This window comes from Procambarus clarkii, chromosome 73 (assembly GCF_040958095.1).
Source record: "Procambarus clarkii isolate CNS0578487 chromosome 73, FALCON_Pclarkii_2.0, whole genome shotgun sequence".
Lineage (NCBI taxonomy): Eukaryota > Metazoa > Arthropoda > Malacostraca > Decapoda > Cambaridae > Procambarus > Procambarus clarkii.
This window is the reverse complement of record NC_091222.1, coordinates 22,328,478-22,340,115: the sequence shown is the minus strand read 5'-3', so window position 1 is coordinate 22,340,115 and position 11,638 is coordinate 22,328,478. Positions and strand designations below refer to the sequence as shown.

General features: G+C 37.3%; 1 protein-coding gene across 1 annotated transcript in view; it reads left to right on the top strand.

Annotated features, from left to right (window-relative positions):
- Positions 1-853: 853 nt before the first annotated feature.
- The window catches only part of LOC123774184 (zinc finger protein 271-like), a 63,702-nt gene continuing 52,917 nt past the window's right edge, over positions 854-11,638 (top strand). Inside the window, exon 1 of the mRNA XM_069312688.1 lies at positions 854-1,149. The gene's annotated coding sequence lies outside the window, so the exon portion shown is untranslated. The remainder of the gene's footprint in view (positions 1,150-11,638) is intronic.

Sequence of the window (11,638 nt, the reverse complement as noted above, 5' to 3'; positions counted from 1 at the left end):
TAATAATATTAATAATAATAATAATAATAATATTTTATTTAGGAAAAATACATACGTAGATGCAGTTACAAACATTCTGATTGATTTATAGATAGAGCTAGTACATAAAATACTTAAAGCCACTAGTACGCATAGAGTTTCGGGCAAATTTAAGCCATTTAACTTTACCATTGTAATCACTGCTATCATCTTATATCATGGTTGATATATTGAACACATATTTTACTACACTATACCTAGATATATTCCTCAAATTATGCTACAATGTACTCTGTTGATAATCCTCAAATTTAACTATAATGTACCTACTAATCTTCGTCAAATTTTCGTACAATGTACCTGTTATCATTTTTTCATTTTGCTAGAAATAATCTACTTAAAATTATCTGTTAGACTAAGAACCTGCCCGAAACGCTATGCGTGTTAGTGGCTTTCCACGAATGTAAAAACCTCATTGCTATGTACTCTCATAAATCCAATGTACCTTCTTGTATAAATAAATAAAAAAAAAAATAAATAAATAAATAAATAAATAAATAAACAAATAAATAAATAAACAAATAAATAAATAAATAAATAAATAAATAAATAAATAAATAAATAAATAAATAAATAAATAAATAAATAAATAAATAAATAAAGAATGGAGCCACCTGCACTCCAGGGGCCAGACCCCTCTAGCAGTAAACAGGTACCAGAGAGTTTCCCAGATATGTCGCTTGCATCCTACGATAGGTCAATAGGTAGCTTAAGGTTACGTTAATGAGTTTAACAGGCAAAATATCCCGGTCAACTAATATAAACAATTAGAAGTTCCAAGACAAGCAACCATAGAAAACGTGAAGGTTGCTAGACGCGGAAAAGAAGCGACGGTCCGAGATCCACACCAAAACAACAACAACCACAGCTTCGTCGCCCCTAAATCAACACAACAACCACAGCCATCACGGCCGGACTCAAACCTCTCTCTCAACACTCCTGCAGTCGTCACCAGGGGAACACCTTCTACCAAACTACGTCTACCATAAAGAACATATTGTCTGGGTGTGATTTGTCTCGAGTCCAGGTCATCATAACTTACGCCGTTATCGGCGTTCTTCACACCACAAGATAACAACTTTTATCATGGACCTCCTTAACCCTGTGGAGGTGAGTTAAAAGATGGTGCTCTACTTTCTGTCCTCCATACACAGTCTTCCCCCCCCACCTGTTATTACACCATAATATTACATTACAAAGGGAGCCGGTCGGCCGAGCGGATAGCACGCTGGACTGTGATCCTGTGGTCCCGGGTTCAATCCCGGGCGCCGGCGAGAAACAATGGGCAGAGTTTCTTTCACCCTATGCCCCTGTTACCTAGCAGTAAATAGGTACCTGGGTGTTAGTCAGCTATCACGGGCTGCTTCCTGGGGGTGGAGGCCTGGTCGAGGACCGGGCCGTGGGGACACTAAAAAGCCCCGAAATCATCTCAAGATAACCTCAAGAAGATTCCCATCTTGCACAGTCGGCCCACCTTGCAAAGTCGGCCCCACCATGCACAGTCGGCCCCACCTTGCACAGTCAGCCCCACCTTGCATCGTCGGCCCCACCTTGCACAGTTGGCCCCACCTTGCAGAGTCAGTCCCACCTTGCACAACCCATATTAGGTAGGTTTTAATGTCCAGTGAACAGTCTTGTATATGACATCACATGTTAGACTGGCCTAGGTTTAGGTTGCCTAAGGTTACCTCAAATTAAAAAAAAAATCAAATGTTTATTTAGGTAAAGTACATACATACAAGGGGTGATACAGATATTGATGAATATATTGATAGAGCTAGTACATATAATGCCTGAAGCCACTATTACGCAAAGTGTTTTGGGCAGGAAAAACACTAAAGACTAAAACATAAGAACATAAGAACAAAGGCAACTGCAGAAGGCCTATTAGCCCATACGAGGCAGTTCCTATTTATAACCACCCAATCCCACTCATATACATGTCCAACCCATGCTTGAAACAATCGAGGGACCCCACCTCCACCATGTTACGCGGCAATTGGTTCCACAAATCAACAACCCTGTTACTGAACCAGTATTTACCCAAGTCTTTCCTAAATCTAAACTTATACAATTTATACCCATTGTTTCGTGTTCTGTCTTGTGTTGATACTTTTAATACCCTATTAATATCCCCTTTGTTATGTCCATTCATCCACTTGTAAACCTCTATCATGTCATCCCTAAATCTTCGCCTTTCCAGTGAATGCAATTTTTTAATCTTTCTTCATATGAAAGATTTCTAATTTGGGGAATTAACTTAGTCATCCTACGCTGGACACGTTCAAGTGAATTTATATCCATTCTATAATATGGCGACCAAAACTGAACTGCCTAATCTAAATGGGGCCTAACCAGAGCAAGATATAGCTTAAGAACCACACCAGGTGTCTTGTTACTAACGCTGCGATTAATAAATCCGAGCGTCCGATTTGCCTTATTACGAACATTCATGCATTGATCCTTTTGTTTTAAATTCTTACTAATCATAACTCCCAGATCCCTTTCGCAATCTGACTTCGCAATCTCAACACCATCTAGCTCGTATCTTGTAACTCTATCATCATTACCTAGCCTCAGAACTTTACATTTATCAGCATTAAACTGCATCTGCCAATCCTTTGACCATTTCAAAACCCTATCTAGATCAACTTGAAGTGATAGTGAGTCCTCCTCCAAATTAATTTCCCTACCGATTTTCGTATCATCGGCAAATTTGCAAATGTTGCTACTCAAACCTGAATCTAAATAATTTATATACAGTATATTATAAACAACAGAGGTCCCAGGACAGAGCCTTGAGGCACTCCACTTGCAACATTTTCCCACCCTGACTTGACTCCATTTATACTAACTCTGTTTCCTTTGGTATAGCCATGCCCTAATCCAGCTTAATATAGCATGCTAATTGAGATTAAAGTAAAAAATGTGTTGAGAAAAAAAAAATAAAAAAAGGGGGAACATGGCAGGAAAACAGCAAAAATATAATTTGGTCGACAAACAGCATTGTTTAAAAATAGCAGACATGGGTTGACATTATAAGGGTAAGGAAGGTTACAGGGAGTTAATTAGGTAGTGCTTAGTTTTTATCTTATACTGGTTGAGAGAGGTACAGTCTTTAACATAATTGGGAAGGTCATTCCACATTCTGGGTCCCTTGATTTGTAGAGCATTTCTAGTTTGATTAAGTCGTACTCTTGGAATATCAAAAAGGTATTTGTTTCTGGTGTGGTGCTCATGGGTTCTGTTACAACCTTCAATGAATCTTTTAAGGTCAGGATTGGCATTACAGTTCAGCATTTTATATATATATATAATACACAAGAGAGGATGTGCAGTGACTTAATATCTAATATATTTAGAGATTTGAGAAGGGGTACCGAGTGATGTCTGGTGCCAGAGTTGGATATTGTCGTAATAGTAGCTTTGTGTTGAGTAATTAGAGGACGTAAATGATTTTGGGTAGTAGAACCCCAAGCACAGATACCATAATTGAGATAAGGATAGATGAGGGAGTAATAGAGCGTCACCAGGGCAGGGCGAGGTACATAATATCTGATCTTAGAAAGAATGCCAACAGTTTTTGAAACTTTTTTTGATATATTTAGAATGTGTCCCTGGAAATTCAGTTTGTGATCAATGAGAACGCCAAGGAATTTGCCGTGTATTTTGTTACAAATTTGGGTATTATTTATCCTGAGATTTATTTGATTTGAGGATTTATTGCCAAACAAAATATAGAAAGTTTTGTCAATGTTGAGGGTGAGTTTGTTGGCAGTTAGCCAAAGATGGACTATATTTAGCTTAGTATTCACTGTGACATTAAGAGCAAGGGGGTCAGGACTGGAATAAATGAAGGTTGGGTCGTCAGCAAATAGAATTGGTTTGAGGTGTTGGGAGGCATTTGGAAGGTCATTAATGTAGATGAGAAAGAGTAGAGGGCCAAGTATGTTGCCCTGAGGAACACCAATGTTGATGGGTAGGGTAGGAGAAATTGAATTATTCAAAGAAACATACTGGAGCCTGTCAGTAAGGTAAGATTTGAGGTATTGAGGTATTGTATTGCAATTATTGTATATTGTACCTCTGACTCCATAATGATGTAATTTAAGAAGAAGGTTTTGGTGGTTGACAGTGTCAAATGCCTTATGCAGGTTCACAAATAAACCAACAGGGAGCTCAATTTTATCAAGAGCTGCATGCATTAAGTTGATCATACTAATAAGTGCATCATTAGTGCTTTTTTGGGGTCTCAAGCCATACTGACAAGAGCTAAGTATATTGTATTTGGCTAGATAAGAGTAAAGCTGCTTGTAGATCAGTTTTTCAAATATTTTTGACAAGTTTGGCAGAATTGATATAGGTCTGTAGTTGTTAACATCTGTGAGATCACCACATTTGGGGACAGGGGTTACTCTCACTTTTTTTAGAATATCTGGAAAGGTTTGGAGTTCAAGTGACTTGTTGAAGAGCAATGCAATAGCAGGGGCTAAAAATCTGGAGGCTTTTTTGTAAATTAAAGTTGGTATCTCCTCAAGGGGACTAGACTTAGTTTTAAGGGAAAGGATTATCTCATTAACATCACTGGAATTTGCAGGCGTTAGGTACATAGACTGTGGATAGTTACCTGTAAGATAGTCCTGAACATCAGTACTAGAAGATGGAATATAATTTGCAAGGGATGACCCAATGGAAGAGAAGAACCTATTTAATTCAATAACAGTATCAGAGGCTGTAAGCTGACCAGGTTATGTTAGTCCAGATGTGATCAAGAGCTATGGCAGTACTATCAGTGATTCTAGTAGGTCTTGTGATTAAGGGTATGAGGAAGCAGGAATTCATACAGTTGAGGAAGCTGGCAGCAGTAGGGTTTTCAGGCTCGCAGAGGTCAATATTAAAGTCCCCTGCGATAATTAGATGGTTTTTGTTCAGTCTGTTATCTAGTATTAGATTTCTAAGGTTAGAGTTGAATTCGAACACATCAGTGTTAGGAATTATAATAATAATAATAATAATAATAATAATAATTTTTATTTAGGTAAGGTACATACATACAATAAATTTTTACAAAGATTGGTTGACTTATAGGTAGAGCTAGTACATACAATGCCTAAAGCCACTATTACGCAAAGCGTTTCGGGCATGATAAACTTAAATGACAAGCTTAATACTAGTTGAGCATAATGAGTAGAATGAAAACAAGAAATGAAAACATAGATGAAAAAGCAGCACAAATACAATTATGTCAACAAACAGCGCTCTTAAAAAAAACAGTTCTATAGACTGCTATATTCTATATCTATATTCTATATCTACATATTGGCGGTGGTACCGGCTGGAAACGCTGGCGGTGGTACCGGCTCCGTCACAGCTGCTGAAATTTTGTGTTTAATTTCGTCTCCACTCAACGTTGCATGGCCTAACTGCTGCCTAGCACGAGTTAAGTGCATGGAGACTTAATATGACATAACTCACAGTGAACCTCAACAGTAATCAACCAAAATTAACCAATTTTCGCCTGCCTTTCTACGACCCTTCTGCCAAGTGTTCCCTATATCCTAGTCATCCCTAGTATAATTCACCAAGTATCTACCTTTAGAAACGCTACCAAGAATCTATTCGTCGAAAACATGCCCAAACATAACAACAAGCAAGGTAGGGGTGCCTCTCGCTCTGGTTCCATTACTCCTAGAGTTCTGAATGAAACACTGGCAACGCCGCAACCCTCGCCGATGTTTGTAAACACAGCATCCGCTCCCCCTCCTCACTCCCCCCCTTCAACTCACCTCGGATCTCTAGCTTTAGAATTCACTCAATCTATGGCTCCCTGTTTAAACTTCAAACCTCTCCGAAGTAATCCATGGCTCCAGAAACTGCACAACCTTGTGAAAATGCAATCAGAAGCTATTTTGGCCCTCCAAGACACAGTCACCCGACAACAACATACCATAGACCGCCTCCTTGAATCGTCGATGAACAACAACCAAGAAATTCTCAACATACAAACTGTTGCAAATGATGCAATGGATCAAATACGTAAGATTCAGGCTGAAGAAACCCTCACAGCTCAAAGTGACCTCCTTAAAAAGCTGGAAAAACAGATCAATCTCCTTCAGACTCACCAGGCGGCTTCCAAAGATGACCAAGAGCAACAACAACTTCATGACTCCCTGATAATTAGCTCTACTGATCTACCTGTTGAACAACAAGGTGAGGATTGCTGTAACATAGCCAACACCCTAATTAATTCAAAGATCAGTGTCAATGTTCAAATCAAATCGGCTATTAGGATAGATAAAAACAATTCCCGTAACAGGAGAATGCTCATCAAACTTGCAAATCCCTCTGCGAAGTTTGACCTCATACAAACAGCTGCTCAGCAAAAAACCAACCTCTATATAAATGAGTGTCTTACAAAGCAGCGTGGATCCCTCCTCTACAGGCTGCGCCAAATTCGCAAACAAAACCCTGGTCTTATCAAGCAGTGCTACACAAGGAATGGTACGATTTTTGCGAAGAAAGAAGCTACAGGAAAAAGATATGAAATAAAATGTGACCAACAACTCCTGGCCTTCTTAAGTGATTGTGGTATATCTGAAAACCTGAACCCGACCAATGCCAGTACTTAAAATAACTCTTTCAGTGCCTGAGCCTAACCTAACTTAATCTAACTTTGTCTAAGGTGCTGTCTCTGCCTTACCATTTACCTGATGTTCTCCTAATCATATAATTTCCTAAATAATCCATCAAGTCTCCATGCACTTATGCAAGCATCTACCTCAGTTTCATTGTAAAATTTTACTCTTAAATCTAATCTTACCCTATTCCATTTATATTTTAAATTTATTTGTATTGATCTATGTCATTTATTGAAATCAATTATTGATCTCATTTTTGTTCTTTTAATTAAGTTCATACTAATTATAAGTTAAAACTAAGCTTAATAAAATTTATTATCTTTAAGATTATTTTACTTTACAATTATCATTTGTCAAATTTTTATATATATTCATCTTGAGTCTCTACTGACTTTTTGTTCTCTCCGCCAAACTTGTGTATCCTCCATGGCTATCTAGTGACCTTAATTCTACCTCTAATTGTTTCACTTCCTTGTTTGCTTGCATTTATTGTTGTGTCTTGCCATAATTATTCTCTAATTTAGCAGACTCAATGCTTTGTAAGCTCTTATTGTACTGTTATATTATTATATTGTGTTTTGCTATAATTACTTCCTATTTTACAGCAGATTTGTTTTTCATCTGTTCATGTAATTGCTTATCTTATTGTATTGTGACATTCTTTTCTATATTGATATATATTTTCTGTCTATTGTTACTTACAGTGTACCTGAGAGTACCTGTAAGCAATCTACCTCATTTTTCATTTTTGCTCAATTTTTTTTTGTATTGCTTAGTCTTGTTTATATTTTTGTTTTGTATATCTATATCTTGTGTTTTGTATAGTCCATGTTTATATGTTTTTTTCTTTAATCTCATTCATTACCTAGGTTTCCTAGCCTAGCCATACTCCCTTACTCCATTGTACCCCTGTAAGCCCCTTTTGTGTTTGTTTGGTACAGTATTGTGTACATTTATTTCTTTTTGTTTTTCTTGTTTTTCCTGCAATCAGCTTTTTTTATGCAGTCACGTATAGACCCAGAACTTAACCTCTTATCCACTATCTATGACAATAATCACTTTAATGATCTAAATTGCAGATATTTTGCAGCACATGATGTAAACAATGTATTAACTCATAGTCACAATATCTCTGTAATCAATTTGAACGTTAGATCCCTAGGTATACACTTCGATGATGTTAGTGCCTTGATTGAAGCTATTGACAACAAATTCTCTTTTATTATACTTACTGAAACATGGTTGAAAGATGATACTACTCAACTCTTTAACATGCCTAACTACTCAGCAATCCACAACTGTCGTCAACTTCAGAGAGGTGGTGGCACTGCTCTTTACTACCACCAAGAACTAACATGCTTAAAAGAAATTAGAACTAGAGACTGCTATGGGGAGTATATCTTCGCCAGCTTCAGAGTCAAGGGTGCCGAGTCTATCCTGTCTGTGGGTGCAGTTTATAGAATTCCTAACACTGATGTGTCCGAATTCAACTCAAACCTTAGAAATCTAATACTTGATAACAGACTGAACAAAAACCACCTAATTATCGCAGGGGACTTTAATATTGACCTCTGCGAGCCAGAACACCCTACTGCTGTTAGCTTCCTCAACTGTATGAATTCCTGCTTCCTCATACCCTTAATCACTAGACCTACTAGAATCACTGATAGCACTGCCACGACTCTAGATCACATCTGGACAAATATAACCTCTCCGCTTACTTCAGGTATAATCACCGATAGCACTACAGACCATTACCCCACATTTCTCTTAACTAACATTAGCAAACCACCTCTTGAGTCAAGAGAGATACGTTTTAGACTACACAATGAAACTGCTATAGACAATTTTATAACTGCTACTGATAATGTCAACTGGGAGTCCGAGTTAGGTAACATAGAGGACATCAACCTAGCAGTTCAATCTTTTCTTCAAAAAACTCTTAGCCTTTATAATACCCACTGTCCTATGCTTACAAAACAAGTCACAACCAAAAGGCTTAACAATCCCTGGCTTACAAAGGGAATACTTAAATCTATTAATAAAAAACATGACCTTGAGAAAAAGTATAGGTTAGGAATTGTCTCCAAAGAATTCTCGAAGAATTACTCATTATTGCTATCTAAGATAATTAGACGAGCCAAAACTAAATACTACGAAGATAAATTTACCCAAATAAAGAGCAACATTAAACAAACATGAAGAACAATTTCACAAATATTGCTATCAAAGAAGTCCTTAAATAACAAACCGACTCTCCTGTCTAATAACGATGGTCAGCTTTCAGCCTCTGATTCTGCTATTGAGTTCAATAGGTTCTTCTCTTCCATTGGTTCATCCCTTGCTAATGATATTCCATCTTCCAGTACTGACATTAAGGACTATCTTACAGGGAACTATCCCCAGTCTCTGTACCTAAAGCCTATTAATTCCATTGACGTCAATGAGATAATCCTTTCCCTTAAAACCAAGTCTGGTGCCCTTGAGGAGATACCAACTTTAATCTACAAAAAAGCCTCCAGATCTTTAGCCCCTGCTATTGCTTTGCTCTTCAACAAGTCACTTGAACTCCAAACCTTTCCCGATATTCTAAAAAAAGCGAGAGTAACGCCTGTCCACAAATGTGGTGATCTCACAGATGTTAACAACTACAGACCTATATCAATCCTGCCAAACTTGTCAAAAATTTTTGAAAAACTAATCTATAAGCAGCTTATCTATCTAACTCATATCTAGCCAAACTCAATATACTTAGCCCTTGCCAATATGGCTTCAGGCCCAAAAAAAGCACTAACGATGCACTTATTAGTATGCTTAACTCGATTCATACAGCTCTTGATAAAAATGAGTTCCCTGTTGGGTTATTTGTGGACCTGCGTAAAGCTTTCGATACTGTCAACCACCAAAACTTTCTTCTTAAATTACATCATTATGGTGTCAGAGGACACTCCCTACAATACCTCAAATCCTACCTTACTGACAGGCTCCAATGTGTTTCTGTGAATAATACAATTTCTCCCACCCTACCCATCAACATTGGTGTTCCCCAGGGCAGCATACTTGGCCCTCTCCTCTTTCTCATCTACATTAATGACCTTCCAAATGCCTCCCAACACCTCAAACTAATCCTATTTGCTGACGACACAACCTTCATTTACTCCAGTCCTGATCCCCTTGCTCTAAATGCCACAGTAAATACTGAGCTAAATAAAGTCCATCTGTGGCTAACTGCCAACAAACTCACCCTTAACATTGACAAAACTTTCTATATTCTGTTTGGCAATAAATCCTCTAATCAAATAAATCTCAAAATAAACAATACCCAAATTTGTAACAAATTAGATGGCAAATTCCTTGGCATTCTCATTGACCACAAGCTGAATTTCCAGGGACACATTCTTAACATATCAAAAAAGTTTCAAAAACTGTGGGCATTCTTTCTAAGATCAGATATTATGTACCACGCCCTGCCCTGGTGACTCTCTATTACTCCCTTATCTATCCATATCTCAACTATGGTATTTGTGCTTGGGGCTCTACTACCCAAAATCACTTACGTCCTCTAATTACTCAACACAAAGCTGCTATTAGGACAATATCCCATTCTGGCCCCAGACATCACTCGGTACCCCTACTCAAATCCCTGAATATGTTAGACATTAAGTCACTGCACATTCTCTCATGTGTATTATACATATATAAAACGCTAAACTGTAATGCCAATCCTGATCTCAAAAGCTTCATAGAAGGTTGTAACAGAACCCATGAGCACCACACCAGAAATAAATACAGTTTTGATATTCCTAGAGTACGACTTAATCAAACCAGAAATGCTCTACAAATCAAGGGGCCCAGAATGTGGAATGACCTTCCCAACCATGTTAAAGACAGTACCTCTCTCAACCAGTTTAAGTTAAAAATGAAGCTATACCTAATAAATTCCCTGTAACCTACCTTACCCCTCTATTGTCAACCCATGTTTTTTTTTTTTTTTTTTTTTTTTTTTTCTCAAATCAACGCTGTTTTAATGTAATTTTCTGTAATAATTTGTAATTGTATTTGTGCTGTTTTCTCAACAATGTTCCCCCCTCTTTTACCTCTATTTTTATTTGTACTCAACGCATTTTTTTCTTTTTACCCATTAGTTTTAAGCTTTAGTCAGTAGTGTTTTTTCCTGCCCGAAACGCTTCGCGTAATAGTGGCTTTAGGCATTGTATGTACTAGCTCTATCTATAAAGCCAACAAACTTTGTAAAATCTCTTTATGTATGTACCTTTGCCTAAATATAAATTATTATTATTATTATTATTATTATTATTATTATATATTCTATATAATATATTCTATATTCTATATCTATATATATCTATATATTAGATATATTCTATATCTAATTCTATAGACTGCTCCCACAGTCAGGACAGACTCAGCACCTAGACTCTGAAACTGGCGAAGATATACTCCCACAGTAGTCTCTGGTTCTAATTACTTTTAAGCATGTTAGTTCCTGGTGGTAGTAAAGAGCAGTACCACCACCTCTCTGAATTAGTCGACAGTTGTGAATTGCTGAGTAGTTCGGCATGTTAAAGAGTTGAGTAGTATCCTCTTTTAACCACGTTTCAGTAAGTATAATAAAAGAGAATTTATTGCCAATAGTTTCAATGAAGGCACTAACATCATTGAAGTGTTTGCTGGTTGGCTGGGTCTATACTTGTTTGCATAAGAAGGCTGGTTGTAGGAAAACAAGGCAAGAATGGGAATTACAAAATAAAATTTTGATATAAAAGGGCGGAAATAATAAAAATCTAAACAAGACTATACAAGACAAACACAAAATGAACAACACACAAAAAAAAGAAAAATGAGGTAGATTGCTTACAAGTACTCTCAGGTACACTGTATGTAATAATTTGCATTTTGAGACAGGCAAAGCAAGGGGTACAATGGAGTAAGGGAGTATG